Source organism: Lactuca virosa, chromosome 2 (assembly GCF_052849685.1).
Source record: "Lactuca virosa cultivar CGN04683 chromosome 2, Lactuca_virosa_CGN04683_v6, whole genome shotgun sequence".
NCBI classification, from domain to species: Eukaryota; Viridiplantae; Streptophyta; class Magnoliopsida; order Asterales; family Asteraceae; genus Lactuca; species Lactuca virosa.
This window is the reverse complement of record NC_136427.1, coordinates 255,659,539-255,675,314: the sequence shown is the minus strand read 5'-3', so window position 1 is coordinate 255,675,314 and position 15,776 is coordinate 255,659,539.

Genomic DNA, 15,776 nt, shown 5'->3' with positions numbered 1-15,776 from the left:
CTAGAAATCATCTCCAACCATGTAAGTGTAGAAATCATCTCCAAACGACTTCTCCACTCGTGCCCTTTTACTTCTACGGGGCTCTGTTTCTTCCTCTATTTCTTCTTCATAAGAGGATTCATTGTGCTCAATTAACTTTGAAGCATTTGTCTCAACCTTATGAAGACATGCAAACACATTCTCAAAGAACGATGCATTTCTTGACTCCATTATTGTGCCTTTGTGAATTTCTGGAATTTTTGAGTCATGTACAAGAAATCGATACGCACTACTATTTTTTGCATATCCAACAAATATGCAATCAACAGTCTTGGGCCCTATCTTACCCACCTTGGGTGCAGGTACCACGACCTTTGCAAGGCACCCCCACACTCGAAGGTATTTTTAGGATGGTTTTATACCTGACCATAACTCGTATGGTGTTTTATCCGATTTCTTTCGTGGGACCTTATTTAAAAGGTAGTTAGCTGAAAGTATAGCTTCACCCCACATTGGCAGCCCAGAACTTAACAACATGGCATTCATCATTTCCTTTAAGGTCCGATTTTTCCTTTCTGCCATACCATTTTGTTGTGGTGAATAAGGTGCAGTAAACTCATGTATGATACCATGAGTTGCACAGAATTCCTCAAACGGTGATACATATTCACCTCCACGGTCACTTCTTAGTACTTTAATTTTCTTATTAAGTTGATTCTCAACTTCACTTTTATACACTTTAAACTTCTCTATAGCCTCATCTTTACTTTTAAGTAAATAGACATAGCATAATTTAGTGCAATCATCAATAAAGGTAATAAAGTACTTATTTCCACCTTTAGATGGAATTGATTTCATGTCACACACATCGGTGTGAATTAATCCAAGTGGTTCGGTTGTCCTTTGAATGGACTTGAAAGATTGTCGTGTTAATTTCGATTCAACACAAGTGTTGCATTTGTATTTTGAGTCAATGTGAAAGTGTGGTATGTGATTGAGTTTAATTAAATGACGAAGAGTATCAAAATTAACATGTCCTAATCTAGCATGTCATATATTTGAAGACTCAAGCAAGTAAGTAGAAGAGTTATTCATTTCATTATCATTGTCACTTGGCTTAAGAGCCATTACACAAAGTTTGAACATACCCCTAAGCATACCCCTTACCCACATACACACCATTTTTGGTTAACACAAATTTATCTGACTCAAACACCAAGCGAAAACCATGCTTGTTCAACAACCAACTCGACACAAGATTCTTACGAATTTTTGGTACATACAACACATCATTCAACGTCAGCTCTCTTCCCGACGTCATCTTCAACACAATCTTTCCAACACCTTGGATATCAGAAGTGGCCGAGTTTCCCATGAACAGCTTGTCACCATTATCCACAACCTTGAAGTTTCTGAACCATTCTCTATTTGAGCAAACATGACGGGTAGCTCCCGTATCAATCCACCACTCCCTTGGATTGGACTCCACAAGATTAACTTCAGAAATAACCGCTGCAAGATCGATTTCAAACGCATCTTTGGTTATCTTCTCCACAACATTTGCCTCCTTAGCCTTCTTTGGAAGCTTGCAATTTGCAGCCCGATGACCCCATTGGTCACAGTTATGGCAGTTTCCTTGAAACTTTTTCTTAAAAGTTTCACCTTTGGCTCCCAAGTTTGAACCCTTGCCTTTCTTTTGGAATTTTCCCTTTCCAGATTTGTTCTTCCCAGAAGTTTGACCATGCTCCACCACATTAGCTTTCTCAGAAGTAGGGATATAACTACTCTTTTGAGCTATCTTATTGTCCTCTTCAATTCGAAGGCGAACAATAAGGTCCTCAATGGACATCTCCTTTCTCTTATGTTTCAAGTAATTCTTGAAATCAACCCAACTAGGGGGTAGCTTCTCAATCATGGAAGCAACAGAAAAAGGCTCATTCAACCCCATACCCTCGGCATGTATGTCATGTAGGAGGACTTGTAGTTCTTGGACTTAGGACATAACAGTTTTGCCATCCACCATTTTATAGTCAAGAAATCGGGCAACCACAAATTTCTTTGTCCCGGCATCTTCAGTTTTATACTTTTTGTCCAATGAGTCCCATAGTTCTTTGGCTATCTTTGTTACACAATACACATTATAAAGTGAATCAACAAGGCCATTAAGAACATAATTCCTACACAAGAAATCAGAATGTTTCCAAGCATCAATAGCAGTTAAAGCTTGCACATCTCCTTCTCCTTCGGGCATCCGAGGAGCCTATTCGGTTAAGAATCTAGCATAAGATAGAAGAGCATCTTCTGTTGCCACCACTTAAAGTTCAGTCCAGAGAACTTCTCAGGTTTCTCAGCATGATTGACCAGCATGGTCATCATTGGAGCTCCTTGAGCATTAGGAGTTCCATTAGGTTTTGGTGGTTGGGAATCTTCACCAGTAGTCATGCTACAAAAGGAAGCAAATATAAAATTCAGTAACCACAAAGCTGTTAAATATTGTTTGTTTCCAGAAAGTAGGTTCTGAAAACTGTGAAACAAAAGAAAGAATCTGAAAATTGTTTTAGAAAACAATTTATGAAAACAGTAACAGATTATGGATGCAATCAACTTAAATAGAAAACAGGAGAAGCAGAAAATGTCTTAGAAAACGATTTCTGAAAACATATTCTGCAATTGTTATTTAGAGGAAAAAAAATCGTTTTTATAAACACTTAAAGACGAATCAGAAAGAAATTTTTTTTTTCAAGTTCGTTTCGCACAAACGATTTGTTTTAAGACTGTTAGGAAAATATAACCCAAAATTGTACGAAAGAACAAAAGCATAAAGTTTTTGACTAAGGCCTGTGTTTAACATAGTTTCCTTAAAACAAATTCGCCCTATATGGGTGTTTGTTTCCCAGGATACAACAGTGGAAAGCAATTCTTCTAGATTGTCCGAACCCTCACTTGTCCCGGATTATACCTTGGTTGCAGCAAGAGAGAAAAGATGAAGCAGAAGCGTAAGAGATGAAGAGATTGATTTCGTTTCATTCGGTGTGTTTAACCAGTCACATAGGGATTGTATATATACTAACCAATGTAACCGATGTCATTAAAACGGAATCGTAACTGTCACAATTAAATAAGAGAATTAATCAAAGAATCAAAACCGAAATCTATGATTAATAGCTCTTAATTCGTTTTTTGTAACAGTTAATCAAAAAGAAAAATGCAAAAAAGGTCCTTGAACTTTTCTGGTCGACCGGTGGTGCATTCGTGTCCGCAGGACGCACGCTCGCACACAAGTTCAGTGGCCCGAAGCCAATTTGGCTGGCATTTGCACCCCCCTGCGTGCGCGCGCAAGAGAGAGCCTTGGTTCTAGTTAGTCTTACAAAGGTAGCTAGTCTTTGTAGTTATAAACCAATTTTCTTTTCCTTCTTCCTCCAATGTGGGATGAGTTTTAAAAACCCATTTAACTCCTTTATCTTCTCTTCACTTGCCTTACTTTGACAAGTAATTTCTCATTCATTTTTAATCCCTTTTGGACGTGTGATATATCGAAACGTAGATATCACGGAGGAGAACACAAATATATAATCAATAACTCGTTTTGATTATATTTAGAGTATTAAATTTGTGCTCAAAAATGGAGAAAATCCATTTTTGGAAATTAATAAAATTAATTTTCCAATAATCTTCTTCTTATTCTCCTTCTGATTTTCGAGTTTTTGAATAGTGAATGAACTTCTGAATCTTCAACAGATCCTAGAACGAATGTTCTAGCCTGCTCTGATACCACTTGTTGGTCCCAAACCCTTTGTAGATTCGTAGATCAAATATAAACAAGAAAGAATAATGAAGAACACCAGAAGTATCACAAAGTTGTCTTTCACCAAGAAAGGGGTTGTTCTCACCAAGAAAACGGGTTGTCACAAAGACGGTCACCAAGACTTTATCCACATTAGTTTTTCACCCTAATGTTGATTATATACTAATCTATTCTAGTGAATCCCTTCACTCAAGGGATTGTATATAATCTACATATAAACAAATCGGGTATAAAAGGAATGTATCAAATTAGATGTTCTCCAGATTCGGATATCAACACTAACACATCAGATGTTGATCAGAGCATCAGTTTTAGTGAGTCTCGCTGATCAGGGAATCAACGTCAATGTCTAGAGATAAGCTTCAGCTTTAGTCATCAGCATCAGGGTGTCATGCTGATTAGCTTCAACTCCAGCAAATAGTACCATCAGCGAGCGTCATCAGCGTATCACCTGATATGTGTGTCGTCAGTGTATAACCATTAGCGTATGGACACATTGATCAGTCTTTGGTAGATGGTATCTTCATGCCTTTGGTGGTGATACTGTCTTCAGGGTCTTTTAGTCATCAGGGGATGTTCTTCAGTCTTAATATGAACATCCATCAGCATATCTTCAGATTAACTAAGTAACTATAACTATAGTTTATATATTTTTCATCATCAAATCTATACAATTGAGTGACCCAACAATAGATGAACCCATCAGACAATAAGATTATGATCATTAAAGATTATTTGTAATCGTTGTTACATGAATCTTATAATTTATAAATGATAAACCATATATTAACTATAAAGACATTAATATTTATAAGTTGATTGGTCGTATTCTAGTTAAGTAATAAAAAATAATTGGAAACTTAATACTCATCTACATACTTTTCTTGCCTTTTTTAGATATTTTCAAGCTCTTTGTTTGTCTTTTTAAAATCACTACATAAAAACAACACAAAAATCAAAGATAATAATAATATGATCACGATGTAAAACAAAATCTCACCACCAATAGAGGCAACCTTTAAGAAGGTATTTTTATATACAAGGTTTTATGGTTTCAAAACAACTTACTTTGATATACTTACTCATATTTTGAGTATCATTATATTTATTATCAGTCAATGTGAGACTACTCCATTTGGTAGACGCTTTGCCTCTTATATTCAGACGTTTACGACTGACTTGATCATACTAACTTCTATCCACTGACCAAACGTTAAAAAAATATTATATTTTATTATTGGCTATTTAGAATGACATATTTGTAAAGAAACAAAATCAATGAAATGAATATATAATATAATGGTACATGTATATTTGTAAAGAAACAAAATCAATGAAATGACTATATATGATAATGGTTACATGCAATGTTTAGATATAAATAGTTAAAAGTAAACATTCATCGTGAACTTCTAAATAAAATTTGTGATAATCCCAACATAAATTAAAAATAATAGTGAATCGTAGATTTTGAATATCACAGAGGGTAAGCAAAAACATTTATTCAGGGGAAATGATCCTCACATATGTACGACTATATGGTCGTCTAAATTATCGTTATCGACTTATCGTTACATAATTGTTCTTTCAGGTAGATCTTAAAACGGGTTGATATGTACTCTTTAGGTGGTGTAATTTTTATTTTTTTTATAGTCACAAGGTTAATGGTTGTTTTGGATTTAAAAGATTATATATTTTATTTTATTATGAATGAAGCATACAATATAAAAATAAAAACTATTTGCCAAAAAAAGAATACATAATTGATGTTAGTTTGTTACTTTGTTAGACTACTAAGAGTGGATGCACTTCGCTAAGTGTTTGGAATACCGCCTCCTAGCGCTCGTTAAAGGAGTTGCTAAGGGGGGCTTGCTAAGGGCTTGGCGAGAGGAAATAGACTATTTTGCTTGAATCTGATTGGTGGCTTCCACTTTGATTATATCCAACCCTTTTTTACCCAATTTCATATTTTTTGATTAAAAAAAACCTTTTTTACCTAAAAAGAAATTTAGTGCTAGGAGTGCTACCACTTCCTATGAAATGCTAAGAATAAGGTGCTAACGAGGTGGCAAGCAAAAAATAACGTGGCATTCAAAAAAAGTAATATGACAAGGTGTTAGGAGTGTTACTATTCCCTCTAGCCTTAGGTGTTGTTTGTTTTTCGAAGCGAAAATTCCTAAAGTCTACGGACCACCTCTGCAACCCTTTGCAGCAGAAGAGGTGGAGCAAATGGTTGCAGCCTATAACAAGAAGCATGTTTGTTTTTTAACATCTGCAGACTGCTGCAATAAATTGAAATTTAAATAAACTGATTTCACAAACTGAAAATAGTTTTTCAAAATCGAAATTTTAATGATTATAGTCTTAAAACAATGAAGTAAAATTCATACAACCAAATTAGTTTTACAATAACAACTTGAAATAAAATTCATACTAATAATTCTCATTCTATATTCTACATGAACTGCTTAACAATTTCATCCTATAATTGAGTCATATATTTACGGTCTGCTACAATACCATGTGTTGACACCTCGTCTTCATCATCACCATCAACATGCACATTGTTATTTCGAAACGAGACATTTAGTTCATCGTATTGTTCAAAATACTCATCACTCGGTCACTCTTTTGTTATAAAATTATGAAGTGTGAAACATGTAATGGAAATGTTTCTTTGTGTAACCAACAAGAATGGTGTCATTCTCTTCAATATAGGGAATCATGCTTTTAAAACACCAAAAGCATGCTCAATGACGTTTTGAAGTTTTGCATGTGCATGGTTAAATTTTTCTTTATTGGTTAACACGTCTTTGACAGAAATCGCCAAGCCAATATCTCACATTGCCGAGGGGGGGGGGATAAATCCTCGAGTGTGTGCATACGCGGCATCACAAAGATAATATTTATCTGTAAAAATGAAAAAAAAATCAATTAGGTTTCAAAATAAGATAAAACTATTTAAATAAACATAAAAGTACCTGATGGTGGAAACGGTAATGGTGCATGTGGATTTGCTAAAGCTTCTAATAATATTCTAAAATCATGTGCTACCCCTTCCCAACCAGCCACAAGAAACGTAAACATCATGTTGAAGTCACAAATTGCCAAAACATTTTGGTAACAATCTCCTTTTCCCTTACATTATATAAATCTTGTTTCTTAGCAAGGAAAACAACATGTATCAAAGTACCATCAAGTGCACCAACTGCTCATTTAAAAACCCGTCGTAGCCTCCTATTATGTCCCGAAATGTTTGGATTCGGATTAAAAGTAGTCGGTACTATAATGTCTTTTGCAAAAAGCATCATTTTGTCAAACACTTCATGAATAAATTTATGAATTTTTTGCTTTGAGTGTAGAAATTTCCGTTTGATAATCATGTAACGTTGGTTATGACCGATCATCATAAAAAATATAGTCATCTTTTCCTCGACTGATACATGTTTGCTATCCTTTAATGGGTAATTTACTCTAAAATGACAACATAGTTGGACAAAAGATTCACGAGACATGCATATTACTTCAACACATTGTAGAGGATTATGTTCCAATAACTCTAATGTGTATTCATGTCTCGTCATTTTTGATTTGTTTTCCTGCACTCGTTTCACACCCTTCTTCCAAAAATAGCGAACATACAAGTGCATTAGAATCACGAGAAGTATTTTTTTTATCGTGATCCATTATGAACCTATTATTCAACATAAGCATGTAACGTTAAATAAAATTCAACTATCAAATAACATAACGTTAAAAAAAATCAAGTACCGAATAACATAACATTAACAAAACTAAAGTAGTAATTAACATAACTTTAACTAAAATTCAAGTACCAAAAAACATAAATGTAACATGATGAGTTGAAAAACTCTTAGATCGATTAGATCTTCAACAGGCTAAACAATAAAAGCAAACAAACACAATAAACACGATATAGAATCAAGTAATGCTTAATGATTCAAATGTAGTCACGCCTCAGCATAGCTCGATAAAGAACTTCCACTGTAGAGGCGAGCTAGGGTTTGTAGTACAATGATCAGAATAATAATTAAAGCGCTCCCAACAAAGGATGCATGCATGCACCTTAAATACTAAACCCTAATAAAATAAACACGGTTGGACAGGCCCAAACCGGATAACAAAACTGGGCTAAGAACCGAGCCCAAGGATGCAACACTATTAGACCCAACAATCTCCCCCTTTGCGTCAAATGGGGCGAGACTTCACTTCGGTGGAGGTTGAGTAGTTCGCTTCACAACTTTGAACAATTTTGGAATGATGGCAAGAAGAGTTTGTCTGAAATCCATATACCACCGAAGCATATCGGAGAACAGCTTCTTGTCTGCTTCACCATTTTGATCACACCCATGGATAAGCTCAAGAATGTGCTCCAAACATGAATTGGAGAATAGATGTTTGTCAGCCAGAGCAAATAAGCATCTTTGACCTTCGCCTCTAAGAAACATGACGGTGTGATACTGTGGATCAATTTTTCCCTTCACCATCTGCTTAGTGTCACCAGCCTTCCCAACAGGCTTGATTAAGGGCCTCTTGCGTATAGCAATGGCAATCTCTTGATCCATTTTCGCCACTTCATGAATGTAACACACTAGCATACGCTTGATGTGATCAATGATGGGCTCATATTCTTCTGATTGGAGAGAAGGATGTTGTTCATAGGAATCCAATCGTGTGGATTCAGATTTGGCAGATCAGCAAGGGAAATCATATGGACCGAACCATCTGATCCTCGGGTCACATTGAACTTGATGTTTATGAACTTCCCTGCTGAAGTAGGTTTCAGCACCTTAATTGTTGTGATCTTCTTGTTACTCCAGGTAAGGTACTGAGGTTGAGAGAATTCATGATAATATTCAAGCAAGTCTTGATCAACCTTCGGGTCAGGAGAAGGAATCGCCACTGTAGACTCGAAGCAGTGAAAGATGAAGGCTCTACGAGTGATTGGCATGTCAAATTGAGAATCTTTAGAATTCTCGACATTAAATGAAAGAAAGGGCTCCAGCCAATGTGAACTTGGAGTTTCAATAACCTCCTTTTGTAGCCTTTCCAACGTCCACAGAGGAAACATTGATTTCCTCTGGTTAAGCAGATTCGCTTTTCTCTTCTCATTCTCCTTATTAAGGGCATAGTGACTTTTTCCTTAATCTCCTGAGCAGTGGGCTTGGCTTTGAGAGGAATTGGTTTAGGAACCGTTTCTTCAATAACAACATCATCCTCATCATCAATATCATCAGCAACTCCTTTTCCCTTATCCTGCATGCCCGAACCTGAAGCTTCTTTCCCCTTCAGTTCAGTAACCACCTTCGGTTGTTGTGGTTTCGGTGGTTGAGATGAAGACTTCGGCTCTTCTCCCCCTTGTTGCGGAGAGACAACGGACTCCGGAACACCCTCTATCCGGCTTAGAATATCCAGAGCAGGTCGTAACTTGTCACACCCCGGCCGTCGGCGGAAACACCGGGCAGTGTAACGTCATTTCTCGTATCATAGTTATCAACTTCCTGAAAACACATGTATTTAAAAATACGTCAACATAAAGTTGGTGAGTCCACAGGTTTTGACTCCATATAAAAATAATACATTTTCCAAGTTCAAAAGTATAGTTTTGAAAGTATCATTTTAACTCTCCAACGTTAAGTATATATATCCTAGATATAAAAGTTTACTTACCAAATAAGTAGTTTACCTATAAGTCTCATATACTATGATTATAAGTGTTTGTAATTCCATATAAACGAAAGTTGCTACATATAAATCTATTTCAATTCTATACGAGTAAAACCGCTACGTATAAATCTATTTCAATTCTATACGAGTAAGTAGAATAGGTATAGTGGTCTACTTAATATACAAATAACATACCTACTAGATTCTTATACTTAGAGTATAAGTCTTTTAGGAAACTTATACTTAACATTCATACTTGTATATCAACAAAGTATAATGCTTCTAAAATTGTGCTACCATGAGTCTATAGCTGCGACTGTATGACTTAGTTTTATACCTCTTATTATTATTACAAGGATCACACATTGCGGTAGTACAAGGATCACACCTTGCGATAGTACAAGGATCACATCTTGCGGTAGTACAAGGAATACATCTTGCGGTAGTATAAGGAATACATCTTGCGGTAGTACAAGGATTTCACCTTGCGGTAGTACAAGGATCACACCTTGCGGTAGTACAAGGATTACACATTACGGTAGTACAAGGATCACACCTTGCGGTAGTACAACAGCTATAATTAGAACTAAAACCAGGTTTTATCTTGACATAAAACCAATAACAACAACATATAACATACCTGGTTTTATCTTGACATAAAACCAACAATAACAACATACTTATCAATTAACATATAGAACTTCCGAGTATAACTCTGGAACTATATCGCACACAACACATATATATAGAATCCTAAGTATAACTCAAGATCTACATTAGTATACTACTATAACAATAACATGCTAACAACTTTACGATAGTTGTATACTTTCAGATACGAAATAACTATATCCCGGTTATTATAACTATCTACGTTGATACTAATATATTATCATATAGATATAATAATAACGTATATATAATATTTAGCATGCGTTTTCCCCTGAAATATTAGAAAGTGGGGCCGTGAAACTCACCTTAATAGCGTGATTTTATGTAGTCTAAGCAGAAACGGTCAGTGTACGAGGTCGTCGGGGCTCGGGATGCAAGAGGGCTTCAGTAAAGGAGAGAGGAGAAAGAAGTCCAGGTGTAAGAATGGCTGGGGTCAATCTTGCTATTTATAGTAAGATTTTTGGCCCTCACGATGTGAAAAACTCATTGTTCACGTCGTGAGTTTGGATCTTATCTCTTCGTACACTTGCCATCCGTCTTCTAGCTTCCGAAGGTGGCAAAATGAGCCCTCACGACGTGAAAAACGCCTTGTTCACGTCGTGAGTTTGGATCTTATCCCCTCGCAGCCTCGTCACACCTTCTAGATCCGAAATATGGCGGTTTGACTCCTCACGTCGTGAGTTTTTATGCTCACGTCGTGAGTTCAGTCAAATTAGGGTTTCTGACAGCGACATCTTCGGAAAGCCATAACTTTTGCATACGAACTCCGTTTTTGACGTTCTTTATATGCACACGTAGGTAATTCCGAGTACTACAACTCTCTTTTAGAATTAAATAGCTAATTCTAAGTCTATTTTAAATTCCTCTTATTATAGAGATTTATAGTGTTCGGTTTATCATAACTTCTTCACGCGAAGTCAGATTCATACGTTCTCTACATTTTTGGAATCGTATGGACGTATACTTTTAGTTGTATCATAAAATATGTATGAAAGTTCATATTTATATTAAAATTATCATGAAATACATAGTGAGTTTACTACATTACTAGTTTTAACAAGATCACATTACATGATTCATATAATCACATGTGATTGTTATTGACCTATTTTTGACAGGTGTTACATAACTTCTCAGCCAAATGACGTCGAACTGAGATGGTAAGAACAGAATCGTGGGCTTCAAGAAGATGAAGGAGAATAGAGTCAACATTACCAACAGAGCTTTTAACCACAGACCGCTCCGAACGCAATGCTTCAAGATCATTGTTCGCTTGAGTGAGCTTGATAGTCTGGGTTTTGAGTTGAGTGGTCCTCAGAGCAAGTGCATCCATCACTTTGTTTTCCAAGGCAAGATCTGCCTGAAGTTTATTCAAAAGTTTAGAGACAGAAGCTTGATGTTTGACGTGATCAGAGAATAGGTTCTTGCGAAGCACCTCAAATAGCTCTTTCTCTTGTTGAAGAGATTGAGTGAGGGACTTGTTGGATTAGATGTCTAAGCCCATAACTATTATTGGTATGTACTTGACCCGAGAGTAGCATGGTCCATTTGGGTTGCATATCATCAGGACAATTTGTTAGGATGGACTTTTGAGAGAAGGTTATTTATCGTTTATTAATATATTATAAGTTATAATATATTAATATGAAATCATATGTTTTAATTAGTATCGATCAAGAATTAATTTGGAATTAATTTAGTGATCAAAAGAGACTAATTAAATCTATGGGGACTAATTATGATAATTAGTTATATTTATATGTGTTGGGCTTATGATCCATGTTGGACCAAGTTTATGTATGGATACATAAAGAGTTGGGCCACATGAACCATGGATCATAAAACTCATGGGTATGGATTATGGGTTATACCCATGACCCTTGGAATCCTACATATAAATAGGTTACTCCATAGCCAAAATCACCACTTCTTTTCTTAGAGAAATATGGAGGTGTTTTGGTGCATGTAATTCTCTCTCAAGAGCCACCTTTGTCCTAGGTGTGTTGTGATTCCATTTGAGGCATTTCACACTATTGGTGCTAAGCTCTTAAGGCCAAATACATCAAGACTTCAAGCCACATAAAAGGTATGTTTCCCTAACTAGTATATTATATGGTTTATGTCAAATGCATGCTAGTTATAGGTTTAATGCCTTGGAAACCATTTGCATGTATAATAGAGAAAACATAGATCCAAGGTATTTAGGGTTGTATGTGCACCATAGGATGTTGTAATATACTAAAACCCAACAGTGGTATCAGAGCCATGGGTTGTTTTCTATTATATTTGATGCAAATGTATTTTTTTTTTCAAGTTGAAGGAAAAAAAAGAAAAAAAAACATGAAGTTTGTCAAATTTTATGATAATTACTTGATTTTATGAAAAACTAATTATTTATAAAATTTGAGTCACTTTACTACAAGAGTTGAATTAGGTCAATTTATTAAAAGATAGAATGATATGATTATTTTATTTGTTTTAAAAGTTTGATCTAAATGGTTTTAAGGAGTTACAAATTTTGTCATAAAATTTTGGAACTCAAAAGTTTTTTTAAAGTTATGATCTTAAGAGTTTTGAAACTTCCATAAGTTATGGATGTGAAATGTCTCATTTATTAACTCTTTAGGTTATGAATTCCAAGAGTCTTCAAAGGATAATTGTCAAAGTTTCAAGATTTGTATTAGTTTATATGATTATCTAATTTCTTGAAAATTGTTGATGTGAATTATCTTTACTTATGAGTTTAATCTAGATCATAGAAAAATTATTTGATTATTGTGTTAATTGGAATATTTGATCTTAATGGTTTTTATGAACTCCATAACTTGTCCTCAAGTTATGGAAAGTGAAGAGTTTTTCTTTTTAAAGTGTCATTAAGTCTCATAGGTTATGAAAATAGAAGAGTCACTATTTTTAATGTCATCATTAAATGATTTAATGTCTTCCATAACTTGTCCTCAAGTTATGGAACTTGAAATTTTTTTTTTTCATTAAACCTTAATTAAACTCATAAGTTATGAAAAATCCAAGAGTTTTGAAAGGTTTCAAAACTTGTCCTCAAGTTTTGGAATTTGTAAAGATACCCCCCATGTATACTTTAATTCCAAACTAGACCTTAGAATTTTAAAAGTTTAAAATTCAACCCTTATACTATTATTATAATTTTAATTATATAGATATGTATAAGATAAAGTCGTCTTACCATTAGTAGGCCTCATTCATGAAGCCGGTCTATAAGGGGGGTATAAGGTTACTGCCTATAAAATGGCAGTTTAATGAGTGTCCACTCTCACTCACCGCTTCCTTGACCGGTGGAGGGTCGTTAGCCGAACAGGTAGGACAAGGACTATAATTCTCCCTTCATTATAAGTATAATGATAAATACTAAGTAACTAAACACTTATAAATTCCCAATCTTAGTTACTTAGGAAAATGTGAATAAGGTGCTAATCCATGAAATTACACTTTGCACTTTGTTTAAGCTGTTAGTGGAGCGTGTGTGGTTAACCGGCACACTAACCTGGACTTAACAAGGTAGGCAAAGGGTAACTTAATGTTTATCATAGTATCGTTGGAGCGTGTGTGGTTAACCGGCACATCGATTGAGGGGTAAATATTAAGGGTACCAAGTATATTTGCATGGTTACTTCACACCTTGTTTTGTGATCCTCGGCATCCCAGTCACAAAACCTGAAGGGCACACTCGAGATTGAAACATGCCATTGAAAAGTTCAATGAATCTCAAAAGAATCTAGGAGTTTCAAAACCAATTAAAACCTAATAATACATTTCGTTTATCTTGGTGGAAATTGGTGAATCGTCATTCACCTACCTTCAAATATTTTATAGCTTGGATTACGGCATCCCTCTTCCAAGTTATAAAATAGTTTGTTGGGTCCTAGCCTTAATATATCATATTGGGTGTTATATTAAGGACTTAAATCAACTTTACGTAAATTTCTCCCATTGTTGATGTCTGGTTTAGACAACAATGATCTTCCCAAACCAAGCTTTCCTAATTAATATGACTTCCCGAGTTTGGCTCATGGAAGTCATACTTCTCTTCCTCCACCTCCTCCAATTATTCTCCCTAACCCACAAGTTCAAGGTCACTCAAGCCCTAATGGCAAGCAAGGTCTATGTGTGATCACATCTTAGAGATGAAGTCACATATTTACAAGTCGGGAGAGTTGGGTGTCAAAGTCTTGAGAAAGTTGGATGTTCAATCACTTTCTAAGTCACATAGTGAGTTCCATTGGGACTACTATGAAACAGACGATGACATGAACCTTAATGATCATATCTATTTTCTTGGTGCTGCTGAATCAGCAATGATTTGGAACGATAGTAAAGCAAATTTGATTAGAAGATCAACTTCCAAAAAAAATTATGGACAATGACAATGGTGACACTGGAAATCCAGAAAAAGCATTCTCTTCCCAATGGAAAGGGATTGGCCATAGTCAACCCGGTTGACCAAATGGTAAAGAGAAAGGCTAAGTCTGAGATAGTCCCATTACCAAAGGGTCCATATGTTTATTTTGCCAAAGGAAGGGGCGTTGATTGCAACGCTGCCAAATTTACCTAAGGATGTTAAAGTCAATAAGTTTGACTCTACATCAGGTAGAGCCCATTATCTAACTCTGTTAAGTTCTATTATGAGATCCTCATTACATGATGTGACTGGGTCACATGTTGATGTTTTAAGAATAAAAGAATAGAGAGAAATCTTAAAGGAAGTATATGCTGATTCTGATCGCGAAGGTGGATTTCGATCGCATCAGGATTTTGAGCAGTTGCTTAAGAAGTTATGATATATTGCTAAGGAATAGATAACAACAATTTTCCATGTGGATTGTAAGGATAAGTTTTTCCGCAAAGTTTTAAAATAAAAGAAAATTGTTTAATTTTATTTATTTGAAGTATCCTTACAATGGCATTTGTGGAAAATTGTTGCTTATATGATTCCATTGACAGCAATATTGGAAAATGGATTTGATTCTTTCATTTGTGGTAGTGTCTAAATTTACCAAATCAGGAAAGTTCCTCATCACCCAAGTTTCAATTGGACCGAAACTTGGAATCATGCAAGTTGAATAGTATGATGAATGAGAACTTTCAAGCATTGGAAAATCAAGACTAATTACTTGTTCACATGGATGTGTGAGTCAAGTGAAGGACTAAAGGGATCGAGTACACATTCTTGTGCACTGGACATGTCCACCACAAAGCTCGTTAAGACTATTTGATTTACTAAAGTTTAGTAAATATGGTTATACTTACAAGTTTAAGTATAATTCTGAAACATTGGAAAAGTCTCAATGTATGGCAGAACGAATGGGAAGAATCAAATTAGGCAGAAAGATAAAAGTTTCTCAAATCTGAAAAGATGGGAGAGTACTTTAGTATCATGTTTGTGATCATCTTAATGATTTAGAAATCATATAACAATTAGTCCTCTAAAGGTCATCTTAGTGCATTCTTATGACTAAGAAGAGGAGTCATGAATTGTTGAAATGGTTAGATCAGGAAGATGAGTCATACTTCTTTCCAAAACAATTCTTAGAGTCATACTCCAAGATTGTAACTTTAGTGACATATCTTAAAGAAAGGTTTAAAACACTTGTCAAAT